Below are 14,364 nucleotides of genomic sequence, written 5' to 3' on the forward strand. Positions count from 1 at the left end.
AGGTTTTGGGGTACCCCCGGTATGTTTCCTCTCACTGCATGGTCTTAGTAATAACCACAGCAATGGAGAAATACCGGGTTCCCTGCCCGCCTCCTAAAATATAGTATAGTCAACTCTCATACTTTCACCTCTTAGAAAGTCCAAATCTGTGTTCTTTCTTCTATGTAAAAAGGACACTGATTATGTACTCCCCGTTAAGCTGATAAGAACAGATACTACACTTTGATCTTAGCCAAAAGGCATCCTGTTGGTTCCGCTGTCCTTGCTCCACCTGACGTTGATTGTCTCTCCTCCTCCTCCTCCACTGTCGGACATGTCTGGCTACTTTGTGGTTGATCAAGCCTCTCTTTGTTGGGGCAGTATTGCACATCACACTGGAATCGAAAATGGCAAACCCTTTGCTCCTCCCTCATCTGCCTCTTGACGATACATTCGTGATTGCCTGGCCGGGAATTCAGTACAAGATGGCATCCAGCACACAGCTCAGCCAAAAGGCCGAGAAGCAGGTCCCGCAACTAGTACTAAGTATGGAAGTAGCAAAAGAGAGAAATAAGAATATATTTTATTTAAAAGAATGATACAGAGTTTTTTATTTACAATAGTTTGGGTATTCCAGTTATTTGTGACCATTGGCTTATACTGCCAGATCTGGGGTCACTAAATTTAAGGGGATAATTTAACTCTAATCTTAATGTCTAAGGGTCGCTGCCACCAGACCCCCTCTGGACAGCATGTAGCTCGTTAGGTAGCAGGCAGAATGGACTTGGCATTGGGTTAGGTTTTCCATTGACCAGATCGATGAGGGTAAAGAAGGGGGAAACCATAACATGTCTTAATTGATTTATTCCTTATAACACATACTGGTAAAAAAACATACATGAATTGGCCTTCCTCAGAAGAAGAACGGAATTTTGGTTACCCAGCTGGGCTCCAGACTCTCGGTCGTTCCTTCTTACAATATCCCTTAACACATCAGACTGCTCCACTGGTGTGGATTTTAGCACCGTCGGTTATCATACATAGTAGCACCATCTCAACACACCTGTTACACTCCATACCTGCAAGTATGTGACTCCTTGTGACTTTTAGGTATACACAACGGGCACCTCGTTCGCACACCGCCCTCGGTGGGTAAAGACGAGGGCTTCACCTAGAGACATACCAGCACTATTTCTACGCCTGGTATTATAGGTCGCTCCAAGTGACGACCGCAGTTTCTCACGGTTTCCTTAGTTGTGACTATTCATGTGGAGTGGTGCGCTGGGAATCCACCGGCTCATAGTGGACTGGTATAGTGGGGAGTAATTCCCCACCTGGTGTGGCGCTCAAGGAGACAATGGCGGTCGGGCGGCAAGATACCCCGACCACGTGGCACCTGTGGTGACGGCAGAACGGGAAAGACTAAGGCCGGCTTCCCGCCGCTTCTCGTCACATAGGCCTACAGTTTCCAATCCTCAATTTACACTTTTGTTTATGGTTCTCACCTGAACACTTTACGGTATATTGTCACTCATTTCTTATAAACACATATATTAATCCTAAATTACACACTAAGGTCAGGTCTTGGTTTGCTAGTGCTTGGTTAAATGCCTGGGATTTTTAATATCAACGGGGCATCTGAGGCGGGTACATGACGCGCCTTGAAACAAAAGCCGAATGATCATGGCGGGGGTGTATCAACTTCACTTAAAAACTGTAATGAGGGATCCTCCTCTCACACAATGCACTATTTGAACACAGACATAAGATTCTCTGATCACTGTACCTGTCGTGGGTATATGTCACGTGAGGCTACGAGGTGTATTAAATTCATACCGACGCATACACGATATTTCCTTTCCAATATAGTTTCTAGATCACTGTCAACACCTCACATAGTTCTGATACATTTATCCTTTTTCCAGATCATTGTTCTCATGTATTTTCATATGATATCTGTTGGAGTTAGGTTCGCTACACGCTCACAGACGTAAATAGTAGGACCTTCAAACCCTGCTCCACACTTAGTCTTACAGTACCCTAGTCCGGCTCAACTGGACTTTAACATTCATCTTATGCCTACCCTGAGTGATCCTTAATGCTATGAATACATACACTTGATATGATATAATTATACCTGGGTACAATACCACACATGGTCTAGGAACCTTGAGTAGGTGAGTTGTCCTTTCTCAATGTTTCCCGTTTTCTGGGGTTCTACAAGCGCGGTGCATTTGAATGTTATGTAGCGTAATATGAATTAGATGGGATTTTTAGGGATGACAATGATGTGCGCAGTACAGGCTGACTATCTATTTCATTTTATACATAGTGTTCCTATTCCACTAACTAGAACCTATTCTTTCTTCTATCTTGACTTTGGGTTTATTTCACCCTACATACTGTCTAGCACCTGAGGCATGTTCTATATAAATCATTCTCGACCAGCGAATGGCATCACTTACACACAGTTTCCTGAAGAGGCGCAGGTATCCCTTTGATGCCAGTCGCCTCATCAGCTTCTGATTCTCCGGGTCGTATGCTCCCAGGGGTCCCACTATGAATGCAGCCACCTTCACCTGCTGGTATTGTCTTCTCATCTCTGCTGCCAGTTCTGCATACTTTTCTTCTTTCCTCAGTCTTGCTTCTTTAAATGCCTCTTGTCCATTCTCGAATGGGCAGGTGACGTCGATCAGGATCACTTCTCGGTTCTTTTCAATCACCAGGTCTGGACGTCCATTGTCTGGTGCTCCTGGTACTCGTTCATTTGCCGACATGATCTTCCAATGTCGACCTTCTGCGGCTTTTCGTACTCTATCCACCAGGGCATTATGTCGCTTTTGCATGGCTCGAGCGTGTATCATGCAGTGGTTTACTACATGTGGGAGCGTTTCTTCTCTATTGCACCGACGACATCTCCGATCCCTATTCTGGCCTCGCTTCGCTCCATTGACGGGGAGTAGGTTCAGTCTTGCTCGGTGTATGAAACGCCAGTCTGCGAAGGTTGTATATGCTCCATTTCGAACAAATGCTGATGATGCTCTCTCCTGTGCTACGAGCTTCATCACTTTCCCTTGGTCAGGCTTATTCTGCAGAACTTCATCTCTCATCTGTCGTTGCCGGCACCGGATGGTTTTGGCTACCTTCCTTCTATCTTTTTCTTCAATGATGGAGTCCGTGCATTTTATCTTGATATTCTCTCTTCCCTCTGCTATCCAGGAAACCCATATTCGGCCTGAGGCACATCTGGCTCTAGACCAGATGGTTTGGTGGTCTCCTCCTCGCGTTTGCGTCTCTCCCTGTGTTAAGTAAATGCATGCGTCGGTCATGCTTGGCTCCTGTCGTGTTATCATTGTTGCCACTCGCCGGCATTCTTCTCTGGCTATTTCCCTGACGACAGGATCCGGTGACGTGAGTTATTTAAATGCGGTATCCACCAGGAAAATGTCAGAGTCTTCTGCCGCGAGTGGGACACCACACGCTCCAGTTTTATTGCTTCCGTATAGGTACTCATTCGACGCTCTTGACGGTAGATGTAGCGTGTGTTTCAGCATTGTCTTCATTTCGTTGTCCAGGTGTGCCCAGTCTGTTTTCCTCAGTTGCCAAGTCCTCATTGCATGCACTCCTGCCGGGTACATGAATGTCTTGAGTGCATCTATTCTCTGCCACGGTGCTAGCTTGCTTGTCAGTATTTTGGTCCCGAGGTGCATTAGTTCCTCTACTGTTTGGATGTTTGGCAGAAGATGGAACCCAACTGGTCGCCCCAAGAATAGCGTAGCTTCGCCATCGCTCTTCCATTGAATGGGCGTTTCTCCCACATAGAACTGTGTCTGGCGCATTCCTCGAGGTCTTCGTCCAGACTGGTGCAATGATGAGCATTTGCTAGGATTTATGTCCAGTCCCATCCTACTGCATTGTTCTGTTGCTTTGTAGAGGAGTTGCTGTAGATTATCTTGCTGTTTTGTAATGATGGTTATATCGTCTACATATGCTAAGCATGGGTGCTTGTGTTGTTGGTTCAGTATCATTCCTTCGGCCGCGATTTTCCGCAACAGTGGTTCGACCGCTATATTGAACAGGAGACCACTTATTGGGCACCCCTGTTGCACACCGCATTGCACTGGTATCTCTTCTGTTTCTCCTTCCTTTGTTAGGATTCTTGTCGTCTTGCCACTGATGATGTCTCCTGCTACTGCTTCAAAATCCCGTCCCACCCCTATACGGTTGAGCGCTCTTTTGATGAGGTCCAGTGACACTGAGCCAAATGCATTGGTCAAGTCGAGTGCTGCTATGCAGGTATCGCCATTGTTCCGTCGTGCATCGTCCATGTGATGTTGAAGTATGTAGTTGTGTTCTATCACGCCATCACTTGGCATGAATCCTTTCTGTGCAGCGCACAGTACCTCGTTGTCAACGAGCCACCTTCTGAGTCGTGCTGTGAGGCATCCCGTGTACACCTTGTATATTGTGCGGCTCAGTGTTATAGGCCTCCAATTTGAAACGACTTCTGGGTTACCACCTTTTTTGGGTACAAGTATTGTTCTATATCGTTTCCAGGAGTCTGGTATTCTCTTGGCTCTTAGACACACGTTGAATATGGCTGCCATAACTCGGCAGCTTGGGTCAGCCTTTCTCCAGTTATCATATGATATTCTGTCTTCACCTGGTGACGAATTCTCTGTTGCTGCTAGTTTTGTAAATACTTCCTTCTCTGTGAAGGGCTGCATTTCCATCTCTGGTCTGTCGTCTGGCGGTTCGGGAATGTGCTCCACGGTATTTAGGTCACATTCCTTTTCGACCATCATGTGTTGGAAGTGTTCCTCTATTCTCTCCTTGCTTATTTCACATCTTGCGCCGTTCCCTTCGACAATTAGCCGTATTGCACGGCGACGGTTGTATTTGTACAGCCTCTGGATCTGTTTGCAATCATTGACATCGGTGATTTTCCTGGTCGTGTTCTGTCCTTGAGAGATGTTTATCCTGTTTGCCGCTTGGATTGCTACCTCGATCTCAATCAGTACTTCTTCAAATCTTGCCCAGTCCGGGTTCCGCTGGATCTCATACAGTATGCCCAGAAACGGGTCCAGTATCCATGTCCCCTCAGCTTCATCTCGCTCTTCATTTGGTTCAGGAGTTATGCCAATATGCTCCTGTATGTTGCCTTCACCACTTAGTGTTTGGGTTGCTTCACTTTGCGATAGTGGTGTAAGGGATTCACTGAGATTACTTTGGCTTCCCTCATTTGTTTCTTGACTTTGCATTATCTGTTCCCCTGTTTGGGTACTGTCTCCCCCATGTTGTTCATCAGGGCTTAGAGGTGACAGTGGCATTCTTGGAATGTGCAAGAGGGGTGTCAGGTCCCCTGCGTGCTGTGATTCCTCTCCTGGTGAGGGTTCATTTTGGAGCAGCTGGCTCGGCGTTATAGACCTCAGTCGCGTTTCTTGATCGTCTGGGCTCAGCGGTGACACTGGTGTACTTCTCCCTGAGACGGGGCGTGGTGTCTCTGGTCCTTCCACTTCTCCATCCCTGGGTGGGGGGGTCCATCTGTGCCTTTCTCGTTGCCCTTGTGTTTCTCTTTGCTGCTGTTGCTCGTCATTCTGTGGCTGCTCCCTCTGCTCGTTATCCCTATTTTCCCCAACTTCCTGTGTGGGCTGGGCGCTTGCTGGATTGCCTTCAGGCTGTTGGTTCCCCTGTCGTTGCTCCGCCTGACGTTGGTTGTCTCTCCTCCTCCGCTGCCGTACATGTGTTGCTGCCTTGTGGTTGTTCACTCCTCTCTTTGTTGGGGCAGAGTAGTAGCAGTATTGCACGTCGCACTGGAAACGAAAATGGGGATCCCTTTGCTCCTCCCTCATCTGCCTGTTGAGGATGCACGTGTGATTGCTTGGCCGGATAGTCAGTACCAGATAGCACCCTGCACACATGTTCATATATTCGTTGATTTTCTTGTTGTGGGCTTCCTTTAGATGTCGGACTAGTGATTGCTTGCAGCCAGACCACCCCGATGATGCACATTCCCATGGGCATCCCTGCGTCCTCTCTGTGCATTTGAAGGATGGTGGTGCAGGGAACCATATGGTCAGCATTCGGTTTCTTCTTTCCGGCTGCCGATCCCCGCTCGGGCGGGGGAGAGCATCCATTCCCCCGCCGTCCGTTGAGTCAGAGTCTCCGCCGCTCCCACCGATTTGTACTGGCTCGCCTGTCGCAGGTGTTCCGGCTCTCCATCCCACATCTTCTCCTTCGTTTCTTCCTCTTGGCCCTTCGTCGTCCATCTTGCCTTACCCACACGAACACCCACACACACATGACAACCCCCTTACCAGGGTGTACCCGCACTATCACGGTATTCCTGGAGGATCGGCCGAGAGTTGTGTACCGACCTCCCTTTCGCCATCACAAACCCACTCGATCGCAAGGTGATGGTTTACCGGGGTGTACCGACCTCCCTTTCGCCATCACAAACCCACTCGATCGCAAGGTGATGGTTTACCGGGAGGGACTTTGGGACGAATACACTTCTATGAGTGCAGGTCCCTCAGCCAGTACGAAGTAAGGAAGTACAGAGAGGAGGGAATAGCCACGTGTGAGAAGCACCCACGTGGGGTCCCGTGGGACCAGGTTTTGGGGCTTTGCAGGGCACCCCCGGTATGTTTCCTCTCACTGCATGGTATTAGTAATAACCACAGCAATGGAGAAATACCGGGTTCCCTGCTCGCCGCCTAAAACAGCAAAGGAGTAAACTCTGTTACTTTCACCCCCAGAAAGTCCAAATCTGTGTTCTTCCTTCCATGCAAAAAGAACCTGATTATGTACTCTCCATTAAGCTGATAAGAACAGATACTACACTTTGATCTTAGCCAAAAGGCCGAGAAGCAGGTCCCGCAACTAGTACTAAGTATGGAAGTAGCAAAAGAGAGAAATAAGAATATATACTACACTTTGATCTTAGCCAAAAGGCCGAGAAGCAGGTCCCGCAACTAGTACTAAGTATGGAAGTAGCAAAAGAGAGAAATAAGAATATATTTTATTTAAAAGAATGATACAGAGTTTTTTATTTACAATAGTTTGGGTATTCCAGTTATTTGTGACCATTGGCTGACTATCTATTTCATTTTATACATAGTGTTCCTATTCCACTAACTAGAACCTATTCTTTCTTCTATCTTGACTTTGGGTTTATTTCACCCTACATACTGTCTAGCACCTGAGGTATGTTCTATATAAATCATTCTCGACCAGCGAATGGCATCACTTACACACAGTTTCCTGAAGAGGCGCAGGTATCCCTTTGATGCCAGTCGCCTCATCAGCTTCTCATTCTCCGGGTCGTATGCTCCCAGGGGTCCCACTATGAATGCAGCCACCTTCACCTGCTGGTATTGTCTTCTCATCTCTGCTGCCAGTTCTGCATACTTTTCTTCTTTCCTCAGTCTTGCTTCTTTAAATGCCTCTTGTCCATTCTCGAATGGGCAGGTGACGTCGATCAGGATCACTTCTCGGTTCTTTTCAATCACCAGGTCTGGACGTCCATTGTCTGGGGCTCCTGGTACTCGTTCATTTGCCGACATGATCTTCCAATGTCGACCTTCTGTGGCTTTTCGTACTCTATCCACCAGGGCATTATGTCGCTTTTGCATGGCTCGAGCGTGTATCATGCAGTGGTTTACTACATGTGGGAGCGTTTCTTCTCTATTGCACCGACGACATCTCCGATCCCTATTCTGGCCTCGCTTCGCTCCATTGACAGGGAGTAGGTTCAGTCTTGCTCGGTGTATGAAACGCCAGTCTGCGAAGGTTGTATACGCTCCATTTCGAACAAATGCTGATGATGCTCTCTCCTGTGCTACGAGCTTCATCACTTTCCCTTGGTCAGGCTTATTCTGCAGAACTTCATCTCTCATCTGTCATCGCCGGCTCCGGATGGTTTTGGCTACCTTCCTTCTATCTTTTTCTTCAATGATGGAGTCCGTGCATTTTATCTTGATGTTGTCTCTTCCCTCTGCTATCCAGGAAACCCCCATTCGGCCTGAGGCACATCTGGCTCTAGACCAGATGGTTTGGTGGTCTCCTCCTCGCGTTTGCATCTCTCCCTGTGTTAAGTAAATGCATGCGTCGGTCATGCTTGGCTCCTGTCGTGTTCTCATTGTTGCCACTCGCCGGCATTCTTCTCTGGCTATTTCCCTGACGTCAGGATCCGGTGACGTGAGTAATTTATATGCGGTATCCACCAGGAAAATGTCAGAGTCTTCTGCCGCGAGTGGGACACCACACGCTCCAGCTTTACTGCTTCCGTACAGGTACTCATTCGACGCTCTTGACGGTAGATGTAGCGTGTGTTTAAGCATTGTCTTCATTTCGTTGTCCAGGTGTGCCCAGTCTGTTTTCCTCAGTTGCCAAGTCCTCATTGCATGCACTCCTGCCGGGAACATGAATGTCTTGACTGCATCTATTCTCTGCCACGGTGCTAGCTTGCTTGTCAGTATTTTGGTCCCGAGTTGCATTAGTTCCTCTACTGTTTGGATGTTTGGCAGAAGATGGAACCAAACTGGTCGTCCCAAGAAGAGCGTTGCTTCGCCATCGCTCTTCCATTGAATGGGCGTTTCTCCAACGTAGAACTGTGTCTGGCGCATTCCTCGAGGTCTTCGTCCGGACAGGTGCAATGATGAGCTTTTGCTAGGATTTAGGTCCAGTCCCATCCTACTGCATTGTTCTGTTGCTATGTAGAGGAGTTGCTGTAGATTATCTTGCTGTTTTGTAATGATGGTTATATCGTCTGCATATGCTAAGCATGGGTGCTTGTGTTGTTGGTTCAGTATCATTCCTTCGGCCGCGATTTTCCGCAACAGTGGTTCGACCGCTATATTGAACAGGAGACCACTTATTGGGCACCCCTGTTGCACACCGCATTGCACTGGTATCTCTTCTGTTTCTCCTTCCTTTGTTAGGATTATTGTCGTCTTGCCACTGATGATGTCTCCTGCTACTGTTTCAAAATCTCGTCCCACCACTATACGGTTGAGCGCTCTTTTAATGAGGTCCAGTGACACTGAGCCAAATGCATTGGTCAAGTCGAGTGCTGCTATGCAGGTATCGCCATTGTTCCGTCGTGCATTATCGATGTGATGCTGAAGTATGTAGTTGTGTTCTATCACCCCATCACTTGGCATGAATCCTTTTTGTGCAGCGCACAGTACCTTGTTGTCAACGAGCCACCTTCTGAGTCGTGCTGTGAGGCATCCCGTGTACACCTTGTATATTGTGCGGCTCAGTGTTATAGGCCTCCAATTTGAAACGACTTCTGGGTTACCCCCTTTTTTGGGGACAAGTATTGTTCTGTATCGTTTCCAGGAGTCTGGTATTCTCTTGGCTCTGAGACACACGTTGAATATGGCTGCCATAACTTGGCAGCTTGGGTCAGCCTTTCTCCAGTTCTCATATGATATTCTGTCTTCACCTGGTGACGAATTCTCTGCTGCTGCTAGTTTTGTAAATACTTCCTTCTCTGTGAAGGGCTGCATTTCCATCTCTGGTCTGTCGTCTGGCGGTTCGGGAATGTGCTCCACGGTATTTAGGTCACAATCCTTTTCAACCATCATGTGTTGGAAGTGTTCCTCTATTCTCTCCTTGCTTATTTCACATCTTGCGCCGTTCCCATCGGCAATTAGCCGTATTGCTCGGCGACGGTTGTATTTGTACAGCCTCTGGATCTGTTTGCAATCATTGACATCGGTGATTTTCCTGGTCGTGTTTGCAGCTGGGGCGCCTGTGGGTAGAGCTGTACCGCTCTTGCCTCGCAAGCCAGTTGTCACGGGTTCGATTCCCGGGTCGGTGGAAATTTGTTCCGACACACTTGCCAGCTTCCCTTGGTCCTTGTTCACCTGGCAGCAAAGTAGGTACCTGCTATAAATCGAAAGTTGCGAATTCGTATTCAGGGAAAGTTGTTTGAGCTTCCAATAACTTGCTTTGACATAAACCACTGACTCTTCAGGCTTCTACGCCCTTGACTCTTCAGGCTTCTACGCCCTTGACTCTTCAGGCTTCTACGCCCTTAACTCATGAGACATATTCCTCCTACACCGTCTTCCACCTTCTTGAGCCAATGGCTCTCTTCTCTCCATCCCATCATCATCATCAACCATGAACTTAGCATGCTTCCCTGTTGGGCCCTGTAAACGCTTCTGCGCTTCACCTTAAACAAGGATGTAAGGGGGTGTCCAATAAAAAAATAAAAATAAAACAGCTCAGCTGCGCCTTTCGCGTCACACTTAGAGGTCACGGTGATTGGCTAAGATGTAGGCACATAGGCAGGCTCTTTTTGGTGTAATATGCCTCTATAATGGCTTTTTGGCAGGAATATTGTCTAAACTAGATTCTCATAGATTTTCTCTAAAACATGACAATTTACATGGCACTGTTACAGAAGCATTTTTTTCCTATGTTTTTTTGTTTTTTTTTACGTTATCAAACTTGACTTGAAGCCTGTAGATAAGGATGAAGGGCTAATATTTGTTGCTGGGTTTTTGTTGGAAGTACTTTGGAAGTATTGGGGCGGGGGGGGGGGTTAGGTGGACGTAAATGAGGGGAAAGTTTGAAGGAAATTAGGAGAGTAAAAGTATCCGGGCTCAACTAGACATGCTGTATTTTAAAATTCTTTATTGATCTTTTATACTAATAATTTAAGTTGTAGCTCGCTAGCTTTTGACTTTTCTTCTCGTTCATGTTTTGATATAACAGTAGATAGTATTTCAAGCGCTATAATAATTATTTAAAGTTATTTTTTTTTTTTTTTTTAAAGATTTATTGGACTGCTACTCCTGCGGACCTGAAGTTACCAGTTTCATACAGGCGTAATAGTGGTAGGTAGACATGAGAGACCGGTGGTTATCACCATTGAAATAACTTATATTACATAAGAATAAAAGCATTTCTATAATCAAGATCCAGGTTTATTTTCATTATATTAGATTATTAATTATGACTAAACGGTTGCACAATGAGGGCCATATTATATAACAGAACATTTATGAACTAAGTTATGCCCTTAAAGACCTTAGTTGAAGCGCAGTCATAACATTGTAACAATAACATTCTCGTTGATTTGCTATATTTGTTCAGATTTAAAGGAATTATGTAAATTAAATCCTCTTAAAGAAAATCCACATTAAGTAATACCACTTTTGACTGCCAATCACGGTAGTCTTAAATGTTACGAAGGACTTGTAAATCTTATTTTAAAACTCTTCTAGACACTGGACAATAAAACCTTTAATGTCTTTCTTGACTGGAACTACAACTCCAAGTATGTTCTAAGTTAATGTTTGTTGGGGTCTTGAACAACTTTGCGATCATAACTCTGGTTTCCCTTCAAAACGCATAAATCTTTCGCCTTTTACTAAAGATTTCCGTGGGGGGGAACAACTCAATGAGTCTTAATTAATTTTTTCTTAGCCCATTCACATGGGCTCACAAAACTAATTCAAATTAGCTGAAAATAATCATACAATGTCGTAATCAAGTGTATGTGATCTAATGTAGTAAAAAAAAAAATCTATTCACATATACAACGTCCTGGATGGAACAATTATCCCGACTATTACAGATCTAAATCAGGTTGGGAGAATACAGATCTGTCATAAAATTAATTTCATGCACTTATTAAAAATTGCTCTAGACTTCAAACAAACCAAGGGTACCTAGGGACAGCACTAGGATCCCGCTTCCTCTATCAAGAAATAAAAAATATTGAAATTGAATTGAAATCTGTAAACCTTTTGAGTTCCCTACTTGAAATATTTGTTCTCTAACCACTTCGGGAGAACGGAGTCCTCCGGAGAGACTCAGGTATTCCAAAATACCGCACAGGGTGTTCATGAAATTTGAATTGGTGAGAGAACACCCTTACTTTGCGTCAACTTAGAGATGTCTGATTACAGATGAAGCGTTCAAGATCCTTTGTGACTGATGTTGAAAGCTTCTATTGTATTTACTGTTAGTGAAATTGTCAATATAAGTCAGGGTAGAATCTACTTTAAGAATGAGGTATCATTGACGTCATCCCTAGAGATGCCAGTAATTGTTAACTGTGGCTGAAGTCACCCCCTTTTCATATATGAACATCACAGAATCTGATGTTCATGGTGAAATTGTTGTAAGAGTGTTAATTAAGAAATTAATTAATTATCCTGAAGGGGACTCTCAGGCCACGTATCTCTGAAAATCTAACGGGTGTAACCTAATACTACTTGTCTAACGCTCCGGAACGTTCACCAGGGACTGCCATCTTGAACCTTGAAATCAATTTAATTCTGGTCTTCGATAGCTCAGTCACAGCGAAGTTTGAAAAAAGGATCTTAGGAAAGTAAAATGAGTTCGTAGTCTCATTTTCACGTAGTTGATTGATACGTTTATTGAGATAAAAAAAAAATACATCTCAAAGGGATGAAGTGACTTAAGTCATCCGCCACCCCAGTCCAGGAATGTCCCTCTCAGGACTCACATAAATCCCTAATACAGATATATCTTGTATAGTACATAGTTATATTCCAGATGCAAAATTTCTATATTTCTTGAATTCATCTACTTTCCTATTTTTAAGCATCCATTCTATTTGCTTGGAGACATTATTTATCTGGGCATTTCTATATACATTAAGAAATGGGCATCCCATGTGGCAGGGTATGGGACCTGGATGTTCTACAAACTCTACATTCCATATCCCGTTCACTTCTCTCGGCTCCAAGTTCCTAGTAATATTTATACCCGAATCTTAACCTCATACACACCGAATCTTTCCACCTGCTCCTATCTTTCCTATTTGTAAAATTTGTGTTCATGAGAACATGATAGTAATGTTTCATTGTTTCACTTTTCTCATATATTTCATTCCTTTTTAAATTATCTTCTATTGATTGTATTTTCCGCAATTTGCTCATAATTTTTTCAAAGTTTTAATACATATTTTGTCAATCTCGGCCTTTTCCGTGACTCTTTTTGCTATTATATCTACTGCTTCATTAAGACCAATCCCCACATGTGAAGGGGCCCATACAAATCGAAAACTATGGCCTTTTTTCCTTATTGTATTTCCAATTTTTCTACATAAACCAATAATGTGTTCAAAGACTGAACTCCCGCTGCTCAAAGAATCTAAAGCTTCCCTACTATCAACAAAAAAATATATATCTTTATTCCTCTTTACATTTTCTAATCCTACTAACAATGCATATAACTCGGCTTGTGTTGATGATCTAAAATTGCTCGGCCGTTGTCCAATTTTCGTGTCATCAGTACCTTGTTCTGTGTACTGGTTTATAAGGATCCCACACCCTGCCCTGCCACTTGACACAACTGAACCGTCACAATATACATGCAAGGTGTTTATTTTAGGCAAATTACTAATCTTATTCCCATAAACCACTTGCAAGTACAGTATTTTAAGTAAAAGATTGAACTTGAGAAACTTTGGATTGAAATATACTGTACTGTTTTATATTACGTTAAAATAATGATATTCTTTCAGTAAAATCCCCAGACAGGTTTACAATTCATTTCGGTAATGGTGGAGCACACACTTAGCTCCAGATGGATTTTATGAAATAGCACCAAAACTTCTATTTACATGATCATAACACGAAAATGGAAACACTGCGCAGATGATGATAATGATATGGAGAGAAGTGAGCCGTTTGCTCAACAACAACAGAAGATCGCGGAAAGGTGTTATCACTACCAGAGACACGACCTTCCTCAAACCAAAACTGACGAAAAAACGCTATATACTCCAAGAGGACTCCCGGTGCTCACCTTAACCGCGGAGCCGGGAACATTTCACCAGGGGGAGCGCAGTAGTACTTCTGAGCATCAAGCTCGCTCACCGAAACCACTAACGTTGATGAAGGACCAAAAGGACGACCTGCCGAGGTCCGAGGGCTGGGTGAGAGAACTATTAGAAAATATGAGGTTCTCCCAAAGGCCGACGCCGAAGTTCAGCGGAGGAACTTGTGGTGAATACTGGAAGCTCAAGGAACCCTTCCAGCGACACGTTGGGATGCCGCAGATACTTGATGCTTTGAAATTAGAGACACTCTTCGTCGATTATGCCAGCTCCGCTAAGGACGCTCTGCGAGGATGCCTGCAAATACAAAATCCCAAAGCATGGTACAATGAAGCACCCACGTGGGGTCCCGGGTTACCTTTCCGGTTCCGGGACCAGGTTTTGGGGTACCCCCGGTATGTTTCCTCTCACTGCATGGTCTTAGTAATAACCACAGCAATGGAGAAATACCGGGTTCCCTGCCCGCCTCCTAAAATATAGTATAGTCAACTCTCATACTTTCACCTCTTAGAAAGTCCAAATCTGTGTTCTTTCTTCTATGTAAAAAGGACACT

At 44.8% G+C, this 14,364-nt stretch overlaps 2 non-coding genes across 2 annotated transcripts; one reads left to right on the forward strand and one right to left on the reverse strand.

Annotated features, from left to right (window-relative positions):
- Window positions 1-6,651: 6,651 nt before the first annotated feature.
- LOC121880427 lies at window positions 6,652-6,853 on the reverse strand. The gene has a single exon (XR_006091533.1). It is a non-coding gene; the product is annotated as a U2 spliceosomal RNA (small nuclear RNA).
- Window positions 6,854-11,324: 4,471 nt separating this feature from the next.
- On the forward strand, window positions 11,325-11,440 carry LOC121880429. Its single transcript, XR_006091534.1, has one exon. It is a non-coding gene; the product is annotated as a U5 spliceosomal RNA (small nuclear RNA).
- Window positions 11,441-14,364: the final 2,924 nt, after the last annotated feature.

Source organism: Homarus americanus, unplaced genomic scaffold (genome assembly GCF_018991925.1).
Source record: "Homarus americanus isolate GMGI-L3 unplaced genomic scaffold, GMGI_Hamer_2.0 scaffold44930, whole genome shotgun sequence".
NCBI lineage: Eukaryota > Metazoa > Arthropoda > Malacostraca > Decapoda > Nephropidae > Homarus > Homarus americanus.